Here is an 18946-nt window from a genome sequence, read left to right on the forward strand (position 1 = left end):
GCATCACTCCGCCTCCATTTTTGGCCAAACTAATATTATTCGAATCCTTATCTGCTAATTAGGGACTTGTCTGCACGCCCGACATTCACGGGGTCCTCCATGCGCAGTCAATTCATTCGTCACGCATTTGTTGTCGTCCACGCTTCTCTTTATGTAAGCTTAAGTAGCTCATCGGGAGTTACTTTCGGTCATGCTGGATGTTCAGATTCAAGGCGTAACACCTCATGCATCCTGTAGTTCAATCCTTTACGTTCTCATGCCTACCAAGTAACCGCTATAGGGTACTTGCTATACGAACACATATCGTCTTCAAATTTTGTCAAAGCTCCTCTTCAGGTTCCTCTCTCGTGCAAACATTTCCCTACGGTGGGTCACGGTTTTGCATTCTATTCTTCGTTTCACGTCACGGCAGTTTCTTCAGGCGCCTGTTATAGTCCTTTTTCGCTATGGTTTAATGCAGGTAATCGCACGTGTTCGGTCAGGTTAATCACTTTTCCACAAGAGGTCATACCCTGCCACGCTTAGATGGTACAAGTCCACATGGCCTAAATCGTAGGTAGGGCTTCTCTCAAACACAGGGCTACTGGCACGGCCTCAACTCTTACGGGATAGTCCTTATCTTCACCTATTGGTTCCCATTAGCTAGCAGCTCTACTACACGAGAAAGCTCGATGAGCTTCTGAGTTTTGCATAATTTAAACCTATTACGTTTCCTTCCTCCTCACAGCACGCTACAAGAAATAGCTCCAGGTATCATATTATCTTTAATAAACGCTAACCCTGACGTCTCAAGTTCCCCTGCAGTTTCCTCCGCTTTAGCCACTTCCGAAGTCCTGATGTCGGACCTTGCTTAAACGTAACGGTTGAGATAAAAGAACACGCAGTCCAGATTTCCTCTGCAGGTCAAAAAAGGTATCAATCATGCCTGTAGCTAGAGCCTATGCAGGTAAGTTTTGTCCACTAATACTAAGCAAACGTACTCTACGGCTTTCGATATGTGTAAGTATTGTATGTGGTTTCAAGATGCTAAATGCGTTCCGATTATAATGGTTGCACGTACAATTTTTGCCACATCTCTCAAACAGTTCATGCTATACATTCGCTCCTTGTTTGTTAGTCTTGGCCTCAATCCAAAGTTCCTTCTCGGTACATTCATTCCGTGTTAGGGCCGCCACAGCAGCCTCAAGTCATCCAGTTCCAACTCTTCTTGTAGAGAAGATGGGTCGCTGGTAGTCCTCGGCATACAACCGGTTCATTCCAAATCCAGAAATAAATCAGGCTCGCTTTCTATAATATGTCTAAGTGATTTGTTATGTCTAATAAATGTCACACACTTTTTGGCCCTCTTTTGCAGGCCTAACCTCACGTCGGTTTCGGCACACCTCAACCGACTCTCATATATTAAAATTACACACAGTTTTAATGTGCGCCCCTTCCATAATCCCGTACACAAATAGAAGGAGTTATGCCTGAAATTGTGGGAGGGATTTCATGCCTATTTAAACCCTGCGTTCCCCCCACTCACCTGTCTGCGACGATTTCGGAAATTCCCTCCCACCACACCCTTTTCATATATCATTATACCTGGGTGGGCCCTCTTTTGCAGGCCTAACCTCACGTCGGTTTCGGCACACCTCAACCGACTCTCATATATTAAAATTACACACAGTTTTAATGTGCGCCCCTTCCATAATCCCGTACACAAATATATATATATATATATATATATATAAATAAAATACACACACATGCATATACCTTTATACAGGGGACAATGCATGTGTAGATCTTTATATAAGCAAAGAAAAAGTAGGATACAGTGGTTACCACTTACTCCACAACAGGGGGAAGTGGTGCCACCGCATCTAACCTCCAAATATCGAGGGTGGTCGCCTAAACTGTGCTCTCAGAAAAGGGTAACCCTTAACGTAAATTACAAAAATCTAAATAGTATTCAGTGTATTCCTCCAAAACCTAAGGAATATACTGAAAGAGAGTACAGAAAGGGGAAAATAGTGTAAGCTAAAGAAAGAAAACCCTACCTTTATTGAACCCAAGAAAAAAAATGTGAAAAGCTCAATAGAACAAATATCCACAATGAGAGCTAGGGGAAAGGGCAGAACAAACTAAATATCTGATAAATAATGCTTGAGGTAATGCCCAGGTTGCACTCCTCTTAGATAGAGGGTGGTCCAAGTCCACAAACTACAGGGGACAGGGTCTATGGAGGCCTAACCACGCTCATAAGAATTTATATATACCCGAGTCCAAGAAACGGAACCCGTAAGGAGCTAAAAGGTATATAGGTAAAACCAAATGAAGAGAAAAGAGCTGTGTGCTGTCCCTAGCTTACCTCGGCACCGCACCAAGCTAGCGCCTACCTAAACCAAAACACCCTAGTCTCATGGTAACAAAAATAAATAAACTAAACAGAGCTCACAGTGGTAAAAGGTGTAAAAACAAAGTGAAGCCAAAGCAAAAACACCCTGGGCATACGAGTCTGTATAGAGGCATATAGCACAGGGTATCATTCAATAATTCTCAATAGAGAAGCATTGGATGCAATGCTCCACTAAGGGAAGCATTTGAATGGTGGAGCGAGGCGATTACAGTACAGTTGCCTTTCATCTACGATGCTTCTCTATTAAAAGTATTTGATTGGCTGAGCAGTCATCAAGCTTTATAACCACAAAGAAGGCGGTACGGGCTGCTACAAGGACTGAGTCTTCATTCTTTGGATTTTTTAATGTAAACAGGGCATGGGTGAGGTCAAAATTAGACCGCAAACATTATAAACCAACAAAGACATTTCTTTCCATTTTTGGACTATAGTTTTCATTTTAATGCACAAGATAAACCAATAAACAAATGTCACTTTGTGTCCAGTCAGTTTAGGCTTGGCACAGATTAAATCATCACCGCTCACATTCTTTTGCAGCCAAACTAAAGTTAGTGCAAGCGAAATCTGCCCTTTTATAAAGCTGTCAGAAAGCCAGGAGGGTGCTCTTCCTCACTCATGTTGAGCGTTCACTCAAACATGAAGTGAAGGTTGTCTTATAGAGAAGTATTGCAGGCACAGAGAGGTGATGGCTTCCAATGTTGCTCTGTAAGAGGCACTGTATTGGCCAGGCGTAACCCATTTTTAAGGAGGATTTGAGAGCAGAAATCTAAGCAGACTAAACAACACTGCAATGTTTTTTTTTTTAGTCAATCTTTATTTTAGGTTTTTCAAAAACAAACAAGACATAAAGAAATGTCCAAGGAATACGTTTTAGACAAACATCGATAACATAGTTAAGGATACACACTCGTCTCCCGATAGGGTCTATTCCAGTATATGGTACAATTGTGTGGGATAACCCCATTCGCTACTACATCTTCCTTACATTTAGCGGTGTAAGACCTAAATTCACATGGATAGTATATATCACAAGCATGACAGCATAACCGAGTGAGCAAACAGAAGTGTCAAGTGGTAGTGTCAGCTTGGGACCATGGACAGCAGCGTTGGTGTCTCCCTGAGTTACCCAGTCATTTGTCTTCTCATCTGTCGTCCCTGAGCTACTCCCTTCTGTCCTCCGTCTATATTGATTTCCTGTGCTGAAGGGGGATAGTTGTCAGTCCGTAACTGGTGTACCCTCATTGTGCTTGCTAAGTGCACCTTTGCGTAGCAGGCAGTAGTCAACAGAGCGTGGGGGGAAGTGGGGCTTGCCGGTATGAAGGCTTGGTGGGGTGCAGTCAAAGCATCTTTTGCTATCATAGTTCCTGCCCTGCCAAGCATTAGAGCTGATCTATCTGTGGTACGCCTATTGGGTGGTCAGTGTGTGCTTGTGTTCAGATCTTGGGCAGTCTATCTCCTCTCATCGTTGGTGACTTTTGGCGATCAAGGGATTACCAGGCTCTCAGTTTGCCCCCAGTGTAGCATTAGTACGTGTGTTCCGTTTGGTTTCACCGTCAACTTTCCCCCCTTCGTTGCCAGTGGTATGGACTGTAGGGTCTGAGTTTGCTAGCCGTCTGTGGGATGCGTCTGTCTTGGCGGCTAGGGTAGTCGGTGGTGGTCAGTAGTCAGTCTGTCACTTGTAAAGATCTAGGATTCCTTATGCCTCTCCGCAAGTGCCAATGGCCCTCATGTCCCTTGTACAGATAGCCTCTAGTCCCTGTTGTCCTCTTTCAATTGTTCTCCCCGATTCATGGTGTTTGTCCATGGTTCGGAGCTTATCTGTAGGGCCTAAGCGCGGCCCATCCCTATCTTTTGCGAGGTGACATATAAGAGGCGAAAGCCTCGACTTTGTATGTCTTAAGCCTGTACGTAGCTCCTGGGAGCGGTGTGTTCAGGGGGAGAGGAGAGGGGAGGGGACGGGGTGGGCAGGGTGGGAGGGTGGTGGTATGGCAGAGAGGGGGGAGGGGAGGGAAGGCACATTCGCCAACTAGGCCGGGGCCCGCCGCACTCCTCCGCACCGCCCAGCCGGGCACCCCCCCGGGGCCAGAGGAGGCTCCCCAAGGTTTGACCCTCCGGAACGTTCCCTGTTTCGAGCTCACTTCAGGAGTCTGTGATGGTATTTAGTTTGGTCTATTCGATATATACGTTATCCAGGGCATCCAAACATGCATGTATCTTTCAGTGGTGCCATTGAGGGCGGCGGTTAGCTGTTCCATCCCATGTATTTCTTCGACCCTGTCCATCCAGTGTTGCAGGGTGGGTATCTGTGTGGTGCGCCATCGTTTTGGAATAAGTGTCTTGGCAGCGTTCAGGAGGTGTTTGGTTAGAGTCCTTTTATATATTGAGATGGGTAGCGGTGTATGGTGAAGAAGCATCTGTAGTGGCTGCAGGGGAATATCTGTGCCCGTGATATGTTCGATCTGGGTGTGTACTTGTTGCCAGAATGGGGTTATCTTTTGGCACGTCCACCAAATATGGAGAGCTGTGCCTACTTCATTGTTGCATCGCCAACATGTCGGCGATGAGTCCGGGATCATCTGTATTCTCGCTGGGGTTCTATACCAGTTGGTCAATATTTTATAGTTGAGTTCCTGTTGTTTGGAGCTAATAGAGCTTTGGTGAGTCAAGATGTGAATGTTCGTCCATTGGGGGGCCGTCAACGTTACCCCTGTGGCTTCCTCCCAGCGGACGATGTGTTTCAAGGGTGCATGTTGTGTGGAGGATATCAGCATCGCATATAGGGTCGAGATTCCTCTGCATAGGTGTTGTCGCTTCGTGCATAGTTTCTCAAACTCTGTGAGGGGTCTATGTAGTAGGCGTTTCCCTGGGAGGGGTTGATAGAACGATTTGATTTGGAAATATCTGAATCTTTCAAGCCCCGTTGGTGCTCTATCGGTGATCAGGTCCGGCAACTGTTTTAACGAGTCGTTCGTGCACCACTGATGCATGTATGCCCAATCCGTGTCCCCAAATGCCTCTACGTCGCGTGGAGATAGTCCCCCTGCTAAGTCTGGGTTTTGTGTGATCGGTGTCAGCGGCCCCGGGGTCGTTGTTCACGCCAGTGTAGTCCTTATCGAGTACCAAACTCGCAAGGTCGCACCGATAAGTGGGTGCTTGCGGGTTCTCACTGAGGTTAATGGGCCACTCAGCCATATTGCCGCTGGCAGTGTGCCTCCCATCTGGAGCCGTTCCATGTGTATCCATTGTTTCCGTGAGCCGGTGGCATGCCAATCAACAATTCTATGGATATGTGTGGCTCTATAGTAGTCCAGGAGAGATGGGAGTCCCACTCTGCCTTGCGCCTTTGGTAGTCGCAGTTGCGATCTTTTCAGTCTTGGCGCCTTGGAGAGCCAGACAAACTTGGCGATGGCCGTGTCCATGGCTCTGAAGTAGGACCTTGGTATAGAGATAGGTATAGTCTGAAACAAGTATAACAGGCGGGGTAAGAGATTCATTTTTATCGCGTTCATTCTCCCGAACCACGATATGCATAATCCAGCCCACCTGGCTAAATCCGAGCCTAGTTTCTGTTGTATAGGGGCGAAATTGTGAGTGAATAGCCGTGCAAGATCTGCAGGTAGCCAGATGCCAAGGTATGATAGCTTTTCCTGACACCACGTAAAGGCATACTGTGATTTAAGATGTGTAGTCATCGTATCACCCGTTGTTATGGGTAGAGCCTCCGATTTGTCCGTGTTTAGTTTTAGGTTCGATATTTGTCCGTAGTCCTCAAAGGCCCTCAGGAGACTCGGTAGGGAGACCAGTGGTTCGCTGATAAAGAACAGCATATCATCGGCATAAGCCGCCACTTTGTGTTCCTGCTCTTGCATAGCAAACCCCCGTATGCCCCCATCCCGTCTGACCGCCCCCAGGAAGGTTTCCAAGGAGAGGGCAAACAGGAGGGGGGACAGCGGGCATCCCTGTCTCGTTCCGTTGCGTATGTGCACTGGGTCTGACAGTGCGCCGTTCACCCTGATCCTAGCAGACGGTATCGTGTATAAGGCGGAGACCCACGCCAGGATGTGAGGGCCGAAGCCCATTGTCTGTAGTGTCGCTAGCATATAGTGCCAGTCTACCCGGTCAAAGGCCTTCTCCGCGTCTGTTGAGAGGAGAAGGACCTTCTGCGACGACTGTTTTGAGGCGTATATGATATTCAGGGCGCGGATGGTGTTGTCCCTGGCCTCTCGACCTGGGACAAACCCAACCTGATCAGGATGTATCAGCTCCGGCAGAACCCAGCTTATGCGCGTTGCTATGACCTTCGTGAAAAGTTTTAGGTCAGCGTTCAATAGTGATATTGGCCGGTAGCTGGCGCAATTGGTTGGGTCCTTGCCTTCCTTTGGGATTACCGTAAATCGTAGCCGTTAGGGTATCCCTAGGGAGCATACCCCCCTCCAAGAGGGAGTTGAGACCAGTCAGGAGCTTGGGCATGAGTATATCTCCAAGCTCTTTAAAATACCGCACCGGTAGGCCATCGGGTCCCGGTGCCTTATTCGTCTTGGAGCCTTTCAGCGCTGCCTGGAGTTCCTCTATTGTGATGGGGGTTTCCAGTGTGGCTGCTTCTTCTCGAGTGAGGGTCCTCTCCACATGTCGTTGTAGGTACTCCGCTATGCGTGTGTCCTGGAGGCGTCGGGCATCAGGAGCGTCATCTACTGGTAGGTTGTACAGATCGTTGTAGAACCCTTGGAAGGCGCTCAGAATTTTATCTGGTATTTGGGTGGTCGTCTGGTCTCTATTTTTAATTTTTGTGATCTGGCACATCCTGCGCCTCTTCTGTAGAACTCTGGCGAGTAAACGGCCGCATTTGTTCGAATACTCGTAGAAAAAACGCTGGGATTTGCGGATCGTGTACTGGAGTTTGCGTTGGAGAATGTCCCTCAGTGCTCGTCTCGCATCTAGGAGGGATTTGTAGTCTGTGTCGGTCTGGGAGGCCTTGTGTGTGGCTTCCAGGGTCGCTATCTGTGCCGTTAACTCGGCCACGCGCAGGCGCTGTTGTTTTTGCCTGTGGGTGCATATTTTAATGAGGTGTCCCCGGATGACACATTTGTGCGTTTCCCACACCGTCATGGCTGAAGTCTCTGGGGTTTCATTTTCTTCAAAGAATGTAGTTAGAGCCGTTCGGAGTTCCGCGACTACTGGTGCGTCATTGAGGATCGATTCATTCAACCTCCATTGACGGTCCCTCGGTTGAAATAGTGGGGACTCAAGTTTTGCCGGAACAGGCGAGTGGTCGGACCAGGTCATTGGCATAGTCTCTGCTGATATCAGTTTAGGCAGAAACTCCTGTGATACCAGTATGTAGTCCAGCCTGCTATACGAGTGATGCACCGTGGAATAATAGGTAAAGTCCTTGTCTGCATCACTCTCCAGCAGTCCATGAGTCCGGAGCCCCCGAGGGCTCTTCGGATGGTCTGTAAGCTTTGGCGTGTGAGGGAGCTAACGCCTCTGGAGGTGTCGTTCTTCGGGTCCAGGGCCACATTCAAATCCCCCGCAACCACCAGGAATCCCTCTCTGAATCTCTCTAACTTAGTTAGCGTCTGTCGGATGAACCTGCCCTGGCGGGTGTTCGGGGCATATACGCTTGCGAAGGTATACGAGCAGCCAGCTATTGTGCCTTTTACGAATAGATGGCGTCCCATGGTGTCGGCAAGGGTGTCGGCACAGTCAAATGGTATCGTATTTGCGAATAGAATTGCCACTCCTGCCTTCTTGGCTGTCTGGTGGTTCTCCGAAAAAACCCACCGGGTATCGCGAGTCTCTTAGCGTAGGATTTTCCGTGCCTTTGAATTGAGTCTCTTGGAGAAAGGCGACTGACACCTTGTCGGCCCACAGGGTTCGTAGCAGATGGGATCTCCGCTCGGGAGCGTTCAGGCCCCGGGCGTTACACGTCCAGACATGCAGAGGAGCGGGCGTAAACCCCGACCCCATGGTTCCGAGCCTACTTAGGAAGGGGGATGGGTTAGGAATAGGTGTAGGGAGGGGAGGGGGGGAGGTATGTCAGGCCCAATACAGACCTGTATGATGCGGCACCTGTGGCGGGGGTGTCGCGTGCGACGCCCAAGAGGAGCGTCCCACGCCCCCCCCGTCAACCTTTGAGTGGCGCCTGTCTAGGGGGATCCGGTCCCTTGGAGCACAGTTGCAGGCAATAGACAATACAAAAAGAGCGTGATCAAAAACTACTAGCAAATGTTATTCTCTATTCCCCTTCCTGCGGGGTTACAGTAACGAGTAGAAATATAAACCAACTACCACTCACCCCCCTGGCCAGTGGTGCCTAGGCCTAACGGGAGGCATAAGGTTCCGAACAGAGAGATGCTGTTGTGTATGTTAGCGGTGAGTGAATGTGAGCGGTCGACATGGGGTTGGGTCTCTAAACTCCTGGGGGCATCTATCGTTCTCGGGGGAAGGTAAGTTCACCGGGAGGGGTCGGGCGCGTCTGGTTATTTCTAGGCACGTATGCATCTTATCCCCGGACTTCACCGTTGGTGTAAGGGGTGACGCATGCCTTCTGTGTCGCGTAGTTGTGGGGGGTCCCAGGGGGCCTGGATGTACGGGACGCTGTCTCTCGTCTAGTGGCTATGTATCACAGTTTCTCACTACTCAGTCTCACGTTCCCAAATATATATGTGTGCCTACTGTGGCCCGTCGGGTCCCCATCCTGCTTCGTCGCCTTTTCTGGTAACAGTCATTTATCCCTTGTGTGGGTCCCCCGGTCTAGGACAGCAAATCGCATCGACAAATATCATGCATTAGGACCCCTGCTACCAATATACGTTCCCTCCCCTCCCTCCTGTAAACCATAATATCATATAACATTTCTAACAGTGCATACACTTTTTTCTTGGACCCTTCTGGGGTATATGTCTCTCAGAACCATCTTGAGGCAGCTCTTCTCCCTGAACTGTGATGATTCTAGGCCTTATGAGAGGACTGGCGGCACTTCAGTCACATTGACAAGAGGGGCCCCGGTCGGGCCTATACCATCGCTATCGGGTTTGTAGTAGGATAGCAGATGTGCCCTCCCCAGTCAATATTGTCCCTGCGTCCCCCCACCAGGGGTTGCATGTGTTGGCCACCCAACTTGTGTCCTCCGTGCCCAGTGATGGCAGTTCAGGTTAGTAGCCCACCAGTCTCCTGGTTCCCAGTGTCTCCTCAGGGTCCGGGGAGACGGGGGAACTGTCAGCGACATTAGATACCCTCGTCCCCCCCCCCCGTTGCCTTGTGATCCCCATTGCCCATAAGTGTGTATGTCCCCAGGTGTGTTCAGGACTCACCAAATCCCCGACCAATCGACCTCTCCTTGGAGACTACTCTTCCGGACCCTCCGGGCCCCCTCGTCGACGTGGTGGGGTATTGTTGCCGGGTATAGGTGCTTGTGGGAGCAGCGGTGTTAGCGGGTCTCTTCGTGTTGCCACAGCTTCTTCCAGGATCCAGTTCCTAACTCTAACGGATGGTAGGCCCAGTGTTCGTAGCATACGTGGAATATCTTCTGGCCAGCGGGCCGTAAGCCATGTATTACCGTGTTTCACTTGGAGGCTGAATGGGAAGCCCCATCGGTATGGTATGCGTTTATCGCGGAGGGTACTCGTCACCGGTCTCAGGGCCCTTCTAGCGTCTAGTGTGAGGCCGGACAAGTCCTGGAAGAGTGAAACTTCGACCCCGCGGAATCTGATGGAGGTCTGCTCTCGTGCTGCGGCCATTATTTGATCTTTCACTCCTTGAGAGGTTAGGCAGCATACAACATCCCTGGGGTTGCCGTCCTGTCGTAAGGGGCCCAGCGCTCTGTATGCCCTCTCAATACGGAGTGTTTCAGGGGCTTGGTCCCGCATTATCTGTTGAAATAAGGCAATTAGCGTTGCCTGGAGCTGATCTGCGTCCGCTTCTGGCAGGCCCCTAATCCGGATATTATTACGCCGGCTCCTATTCTCCAGATCTTCCACTTGCCTGCGGAGCGTTAGGAGCATGTTACCCTGTCTTGTAACCGCCACCTCTGTTGCCCTGTGGTGTTCATCGCATCCCTGGGCTGCTGTCTCTATTTCATCCACTCGTTGTTCAAGCGCATTCAGGTCAGAGCGCATTTCAGCGAGCTCACCACGCATTGCGGCTCGGATTTCCTGCACTAGGGTGCCAGTGTCTGCCTTGGTGAGTATGCTGGCAGAGATGTGTGCCAATTCAGCTCTGATCTGGGCTAGCTCACTTCCCTGTGCGACTTCTGTGTGGGGCTCTCCCTCGTTCTCCGTGGTTGGAGAGGCGGGCGCCATTTTGTGCTCACCATGCTGTTTTCGCGTGCCGGGCGGTGTAGCGACGAAATCATCCATCGGGCCCGTGTGTCTTCTCGGTGAGTCTGTTCCCGCTGTCTCTGCTGTTAGCTGTCTCTTATTGCGGACCATTTTCTCCCGTTATTGTGGCTAATTTTCGCTATTTAGGCGGCCAGGGGTGCGGAGCTCTTTCAGTGTGCGTCCTGCACCATGCTCGTCCAGGCCACGCCCCTACACTGCGATGTTAAAAGGAAAAAAGTCTGTTCCTTTAAGAAAGACATTTTGAAACATCATAGGTATTAACTACACATATGTACAGATATCTGGGTGGGATTGATAAAGATTTGGGCAATATTTTCTTTTAGAAAACAGAGAAAGGTTGCGCCAATGATAAAAATATATAACCAGTAAAAGACTGTACAACAATAAAAATAATAAAAAGAAATATAATAAAAAAGTTCCAATGTGTGTCCGAAGATCAAATGGTTTTTAGTCTCTAAATCCGCTGTGGGGGTGGCTTCTCTAGTTGTTATGGTTCACACCGTCTTGTAATATGGAAGACACAAGAAAAGAGGACCAATCGTGCGGAGTGTATTACAGTAAAACGTAGTAGAATTAGATCTTAAGTATTACACTCACATTTAGATGAGCTATAGCCAGCTCTGGGTTTGTAGGCATACAGCGGAACAATCCCCGCTTATAGGATTTGTTGGTGCTTGTTAATGCTTGTCCTTCAGGGGTTTGGTCCAGCTTGCAGGAGAAGGAGATAAAAACAGCAGATAGTGCTCTCTGATGGTATTTTAAGTGATGAATAAAATAAGATAGAATATACTCACAAAAGGAGTGCAGGTCTTACTGCACTTTTTGGATAGCGTTAGTGGTATAATCCCCACTTCAGGATATGTAGTATAAAAATGCCAGGAAAAATAATAAAATTTATAGTTGTGTATAAAAAATGATAATGGTGCATATATCTAACCAAAAAATCATTTATTATTTAAAACACAATATAAAATAACCATAACGCGTTTCACCGCTGGGGCTTTATCAAAATGGTTTTACATGTAACCTGGCACAAGAATAGTTTAAATAGGTACACTAGTACTTTAAAAAATGGCGCCAAGATGACATCATAGTTAGGTGGCCAATCAGAATCATACACTGTACATTTAGAAACAGATTTGAAATTGAGATTAGAATTTTGAACCAAAGGGGTGTATCTTTTATAAAACATTTGTTTAGGTCATATCCGATCGTTATTTTTTAAAAACGAGGTTTGGAACTTTAGAAAATACAAGTTGTAATAATCGTACGTCACGTGACCCGCACGGTACCATGGGTAATGTAGTGCGTCGGTCACGTGATCGGCTTATACAGAATGGGGAAATGCTGATGTCCATAACAGGAGGGGCGGATGATAAAGCATCATGTGACCCGCGGCCAATAGGAGAGGGGCACGTGGGTCACGTGATCGGCAAATCGGCGAAAGGGCGCTTGGGAAATGTAGTTTAGCGCGCCCTTTCGATATTAGATTAAGAAATACATATTAAATATGTATACAAGTGGGTAAATACTGGCTAGTTCTAAATAAAGGGATAATACTAGCTGATATAACATATAAAGTATAACATATAACATTATGTGCAAATTGGGAGAGTTAAAATGAGTATATAGACATCACTTAGATAAACTTAATAAAACCAAAAAGTAATAGAGATATTTTGAGACACATTATTAGTAATAGATGGATAAAAAATAGAATAATTAAGATGGGATAAAATAAAATAAAATAGAATAAAATAATATAATGAGACACTTATCAAAGAGTAACTAGTAGTGGAAGCTCTACATTGTAGGCTTTCATTAAGGTGCTTATACATATTTGGGCATATATATTCGTGGTAGACATATAAGCAATAATGCAGTCAGGCTGGGGGTATCCCAGACTATAATGCCGTAGGTGACAGCTATGAATTGGATAGTCCCAGACTGACTGCATAAAACCATACATAATAAAATGACATTAATTAGAAAACGACATTAATTAAAAAACAATCATATTATTATAAAAAATTAAATAGATCAAAGTCAGCGTTTAAGCCCTGGGGGGTTAGAGTTTGTAAATTGAACACCCACTCCATTTCTGATCTCCCTAAGATATTTTTTATATTGCCCCCTCTCCAGGGCAATTTACATTTTTTGATACCTATACATTTTAAAAATTTGGGATCCCGATTATGTTTCATAAAGTGCTTAGACACGGAGTGATTAGGGTATCCATTTTTTATATTCCGGCAATGCTCCGCTAATCTGGTTTTTAGACATCTGGTGGTCATACCTACATATTGGAGGCCACATGGGCACTCCAATAGATAGATGACGTTGGTGGTATTACAACCGATAAAATCTTTAATAGTATAGTTTTTGTTGGTGACATTGGATTTAAAATTAGTAACTTTACAGTGTGTGGAGGGAGCAGTGCTCTTACACACAATGCATCTCTTGCATTTGTAAAATCCTGTAGCTCCATCTAAAAAGGTGTGTGGTGGATTTTTTATTACCTTAGTATAGTTTTCAGTTAAAATGGATTTAAAATTTGGTGCACCTCTAAAAACAATTTTTGGTTGTGTTGGTAAAATTTCTTTCAGGAGATCATCCTGTCTTAAAAGATGCCAATGTTTTTTGATTGTTTTTTTGATAAAACCATGTTTGTTATTATAATTAAAAATTATAGGAAGGGTGGGGGCTTCTGTATTGTTTTTATCCTTATAGGTGAGGAGGCTTTCTCTAGGTTTTTCTTTTACTGATAATATAGTGTTGTCCAGTTTTGTTGGTGAGTAGTTTTTTTCTATAAATTGTTTTTTTAAAAACAATGATTGTTCGTTAAAATCATTAATGTGGGAGCAGTTTCGGCGTATTCTTAAAAACTGGCTTTTCGGTGCACTCTCCAGCCATGGTTTGTAGTGACAACTGGTGTGGTCAATTGCCGTGTTAGTGCATACTTTTTTAAAAAATGTTTTAGTGTGTATTTTGCCTTCTTGGATAAAAATGCTTAGGTCTAAAAAATTAATTATCTCTTTGCTGTGTTCACATGTTAAAACTATCCCTTTATCGTTGGAATTAAGGTGTGATATAAAAGAGTTAAGTGAGTCCTCCGTGCCCTTCCATATAAAAAATAAATCATCAATGTATCTAAAATAGGAGACTAGGTTTTGCTCCCAGGCATGTCGTCCCCAAATGGCGCTGGATTCCCAGTCAGCCATAAAGAGGTTGGCATAACTAGGAGCAAACCTAGTCCCCATAGCCGTTCCCCTTTTCTGAAGATAAAAAGAATCATAAAACCAAAAGTAATTATTAGTTAAAATGATGTCTATACCTTCTATAATAAAATTAATCTGAGAGTCTGGAATTCTTTTTTCGTTAGTTAGTATTGTTTTGACAGCATTGCACCCAAGTTGGTGGGGGATAATAGTATACAAGGAGGTGACATCACAAGTAACGAGTGTAAAATCTGGTTCCCAACAAAAACCATTTAAAAATCTCAGTAGTGACATTGAGTCCTTCAAATAAGATCTCATGAGTTTTACCGCTGGTTGTAATAGGGTATCTATATATTGGGATAAGTTGCATAACGGGGAGTTGATCCCAGACACAATGGGTCTGCCGGGGGGGTGTTGAGCGTCTTTGTGTATTTTTGGTAAAAAATATATTACTGGGATTTTAGGATTTTTCACAAACAGGTAATCAAATTCTTTTTTATTCAGAATATTTTCATCTAATCCTTTTTGTAGAAAGGTAATTATTTTTTGTTGTATGGATGATGTGGGATCCCTAGATAATTTCTCATATGTGGTAGTATCGTTTAGTTGTTTATAAGCTTCGTTAATATACATTGAACTTGATTGGACAACTAAACCCCCACCTTTGTCTGCAGGTTTAATAACAATATCTTTGTCTTGTTGCAATTGTTTGATAGCTCTTTTTTCTAGTGCATTTAGGTTCTGTGCATCATATTTGTTGTATTTGATTTTGTTAAAATCTCTTAATACTGATTTCTCAAACATCACTAGAGGGGCTGATTTAAAATGATAGGGATAAAAAGTAGATTTTGGTTTAAGGTCCGTGTTGATGTAAGCAGATTGCTCGGTGGTGGTAGGGGAAGGGAGGGATGAGGGGGTAGGGGGATTGGTTGTTGAGTTTTGTGCATTAAAAAATCTTTTGAGTGTAGCTTTACGTACGAATTTGTTAACGTCTAAAAATGCTTCAAAAGGTTTAAAAGAATTTGTTGGGGCATATTTTAATCCTTTGCTTAAAACTGAAATCTGTGCTGCATTTAAAACTTTTTGTGACAAATTAAAAATGCCGGCATCTGATTCTTTTGGAGCGGATATTATCTTTCTAATCTCTCTTTTTTGCTGTCTTCTGCCGCTCCGTTTGCCTCTGGGCTTAGGGTTCTTTTCTTTGTCCTTATTGTATTGGCAAAGGTGTTGGGGTGTGTTCGAATCTCTAAAAAATGATCCTCATTTTCAGTTTCGGAGTCGATAGATAATAATTGGTACCTATTGGTATGTGTAATGGGGGTATCATTGTGATTTTTATAGTAGTGGTTAGGCCTTTGGGTTTTCGGTGAGTGTTTGAGAGTGTCGGGACTCCGGACTCCGTGCATTGTAATAAGTGGAGCGGGAATCTTTCATTCCCCTCACAAACTGAAGCCTTACTATAGGAATCCTAACCCGAATCATGCACCCACATCGACATACCATCGACCAGCCACATTCAAACCACGAAGAACCTCTCACTACACGTCTATACACCAAGATTCCCGCTCCACTTATTACAATGCACGGAGTCCCGACACTCTCAAACACTCACCGAAAACCCAAAGGCCTAACCACTACTATAAAAATCACAATGATACCCCCATTACACATACCAATAGGTACCAATTATTATCTATCGACTCCGAAACTGAAAATGAGGATCATTTTTTAGAGATTCGAACACACCCCAACACCTTTGCCAATACAATAAGGACAAAGAAAAGAACCCTAAGCCCAGAGGCAAACGGAGCGGCAGAAGACAGCAAAAAAGAGAGATTAGAAAGATAATATCCGCTCCAAAAGAATCAGATGCCGGCATTTTTAATTTGTCACAAAAAGTTTTAAATGCAGCACAGATTTCAGTTTTAAGCAAAGGATTAAAATATGCCCCAACAAATTCTTTTAAACCTTTTGAAGCATTTTTAGACGTTAACAAATTCGTACGTAAAGCTACACTCAAAAGATTTTTTAATGCACAAAACTCAACAACCAATCCCCCTACCCCCTCATCCCTCCCTTCCCCTACCACCACCGAGCAATCTGCTTACATCAACACGGACCTTAAACCAAAATCTACTTTTTATCCCTATCATTTTAAATCAGCCCCTCTAGTGATGTTTGAGAAATCAGTATTAAGAGATTTTAACAAAATCAAATACAACAAATATGATGCACAGAACCTAAATGCACTAGAAAAAAGAGCTATCAAACAATTGCAACAAGACAAAGATATTGTTATTAAACCTGCAGACAAAGGTGGGGGTTTAGTTGTCCAATCAAGTTCAATGTATATTAACGAAGCTTATAAACAACTAAACGATACTACCACATATGAGAAATTATCTAGGGATCCCACATCATCCATACAACAAAAAATAATTACCTTTCTACAAAAAGGATTAGATGAAAATATTCTGAATAAAAAAGAATTTGATTACCTGTTTGTGAAAAATCCTAAAATCCCAGTAATATATTTTTTACCAAAAATACACAAAGACGCTCAACACCCCCCCGGCAGACCCATTGTGTCTGGGATCAACTCCCCGTTATGCAACTTATCCCAATATATAGATACCCTATTACAACCAGCGGTAAAACTCATGAGATCTTATTTGAAGGACTCAATGTCACTACTGAGATTTTTAAATGGTTTTTGTTGGGAACCAGATTTTACACTCGTTACTTGTGATGTCACCTCCTTGTATACTATTATCCCCCACCAACTTGGGTGCAATGCTGTCAAAACAATACTAACTAACGAAAAAAGAATTCCAGACTCTCAGATTAATTTTATTATAGAAGGTATAGACATCATTTTAACTAATAATTACTTTTGGTTTTATGATTCTTTTTATCTTCAGAAAAGGGGAACGGCTATGGGGACTAGGTTTGCTCCTAGTTATGCCAACCTCTTTATGGCTGACTGGGAATCCAGCGCCATTTGGGGACGACATGCCTGGGAGCAAAACCTAGTCTCCTATTTTAGATACATTGATGATTTATTTTTTATATGGAAGGGCACGGAGGACTCACTTAACTCTTTTATATCACACCTTAATTCCAACGATAAAGGGATAGTTTTAACATGTGAACACAGCAAAGAGATAATTAATTTTTTAGACCTAAGCATTTTTATCCAAGAAGGCAAAATACACACTAAAACATTTTTTAAAAAAGTATGCACTAACACGGCAATTGACCACACCAGTTGTCACTACAAACCATGGCTGGAGAGTGCACCGAAAAGCCAGTTTTTAAGAATACGCCGAAACTGCTCCCACATTAATGATTTTAACGAACAATCATTGTTTTTAAAAAAACAATTTATAGAAAAAAACTACTCACCAACAAAACTGGACAACACTATATTATCAGTAAAAGAAAAACCTAGAGAAAGCCTCCTCACCTATAAGGATAAAAACAATACAGAAGCCCCCACCCTTCCTATAATTTTTAATTATAATAACAAACATGGTTTTATCAAAAAAACAATCAAAAAACATTGGCATCTTTTAAGACAGGATGATCTCCTGAAAGAAATTTTACCAACACAACCAAAAATTGTTTTTAGAGGTGCACCAAATTTTAAATCCATTTTAACTGAAAACTATACTAAGGTAATAAAAAATCCACCACACACCTTTTTAGATGGAGCTACAGGATTTTACAAATGCAAGAGATGCATTGTGTGTAAGAGCACTGCTCCCTCCACACACTGTAAAGTTACTAATTTTAAATCCAATGTCACCAACAAAAACTATACTATTAAAGATTTTATCGGTTGTAATACCACCAACGTCATCTATCTATTGGAGTGCCCATGTGGCCTCCAATATGTAGGTATGACCACCAGATGTCTAAAAACCAGATTAGCGGAGCATTGCCGGAATATAAAAAATGGATACCCTAATCACTCCGTGTCTAAGCACTTTATGAAACATAATCGGGATCCCAAATTTTTAAAATGTATAGGTATCAAAAAATGTAAATTGCCCTGGAGAGGGGGCAATATAAAAAATATCTTAGGGAGATCAGAAATGGAGTGGGTGTTCAATTTACAAACTCTAACCCCCCAGGGCTTAAACGCTGACTTTGATCTATTTAATTTTTTATAATAATATGATTGTTTTTTAATTAATGTCGTTTTCTAATTAATGTCATTTTATTATGTATGGTTTTATGCAGTCAGTCTGGGACTATCCAATTCATAGCTGTCACCTACGGCATTATAGTCTGGGATACCCCCAGCCTGACTGCATTATTGCTTATATGTCTACCACGAATATATATGCCCAAATATGTATAAGCACCTTAATGAAAGCCTACAATGTAGAGCTTCCACTACTAGTTACTCTTTGATAAGTGTCTCATTATATTATTTTATTCTATTTTATTTTATTTTATCCCATCTTAATTATTCTATTTTTTATCCATCTATTACTAATAATGTGTCTCAAAATATCTCTATTACTTTTTGGTTTTATTAAGTTTATCTAAGTGATGTCTATATACTCATTTTAACTCTCCCAATTTGCACATAATGTTATATGTTATACTTTATATGTTATATCAGCTAGTATTATCCCTTTATTTAGAACTAGCCAGTATTTACCCACTTGTATACATATTTAATATGTATTTCTTAATCTAATATCGAAAGGGCGCGCTAAACTACATTTCCCAAGCGCCCTTTCGCCGATTTGCCGATCACGTGACCCACGTGCCCCTCTCCTATTGGCCGCGGGTCACATGATGCTTTATCATCCGCCCCTCCTGTTATGGACATCAGCATTTCCCCATTCTGTATAAGCCGATCACGTGACCGACGCACTACATTACCCATGGTACCGTGCGGGTCACGTGACGTACGATTATTACAACTTGTATTTTCTAAAGTTCCAAACCTCGTTTTTAAAAAATAACGATCG

The sequence above is a fragment of the Pelobates fuscus genome, chromosome 10, assembly GCF_036172605.1.
Source record: "Pelobates fuscus isolate aPelFus1 chromosome 10, aPelFus1.pri, whole genome shotgun sequence".
Lineage (NCBI taxonomy): Eukaryota > Metazoa > Chordata > Amphibia > Anura > Pelobatidae > Pelobates > Pelobates fuscus.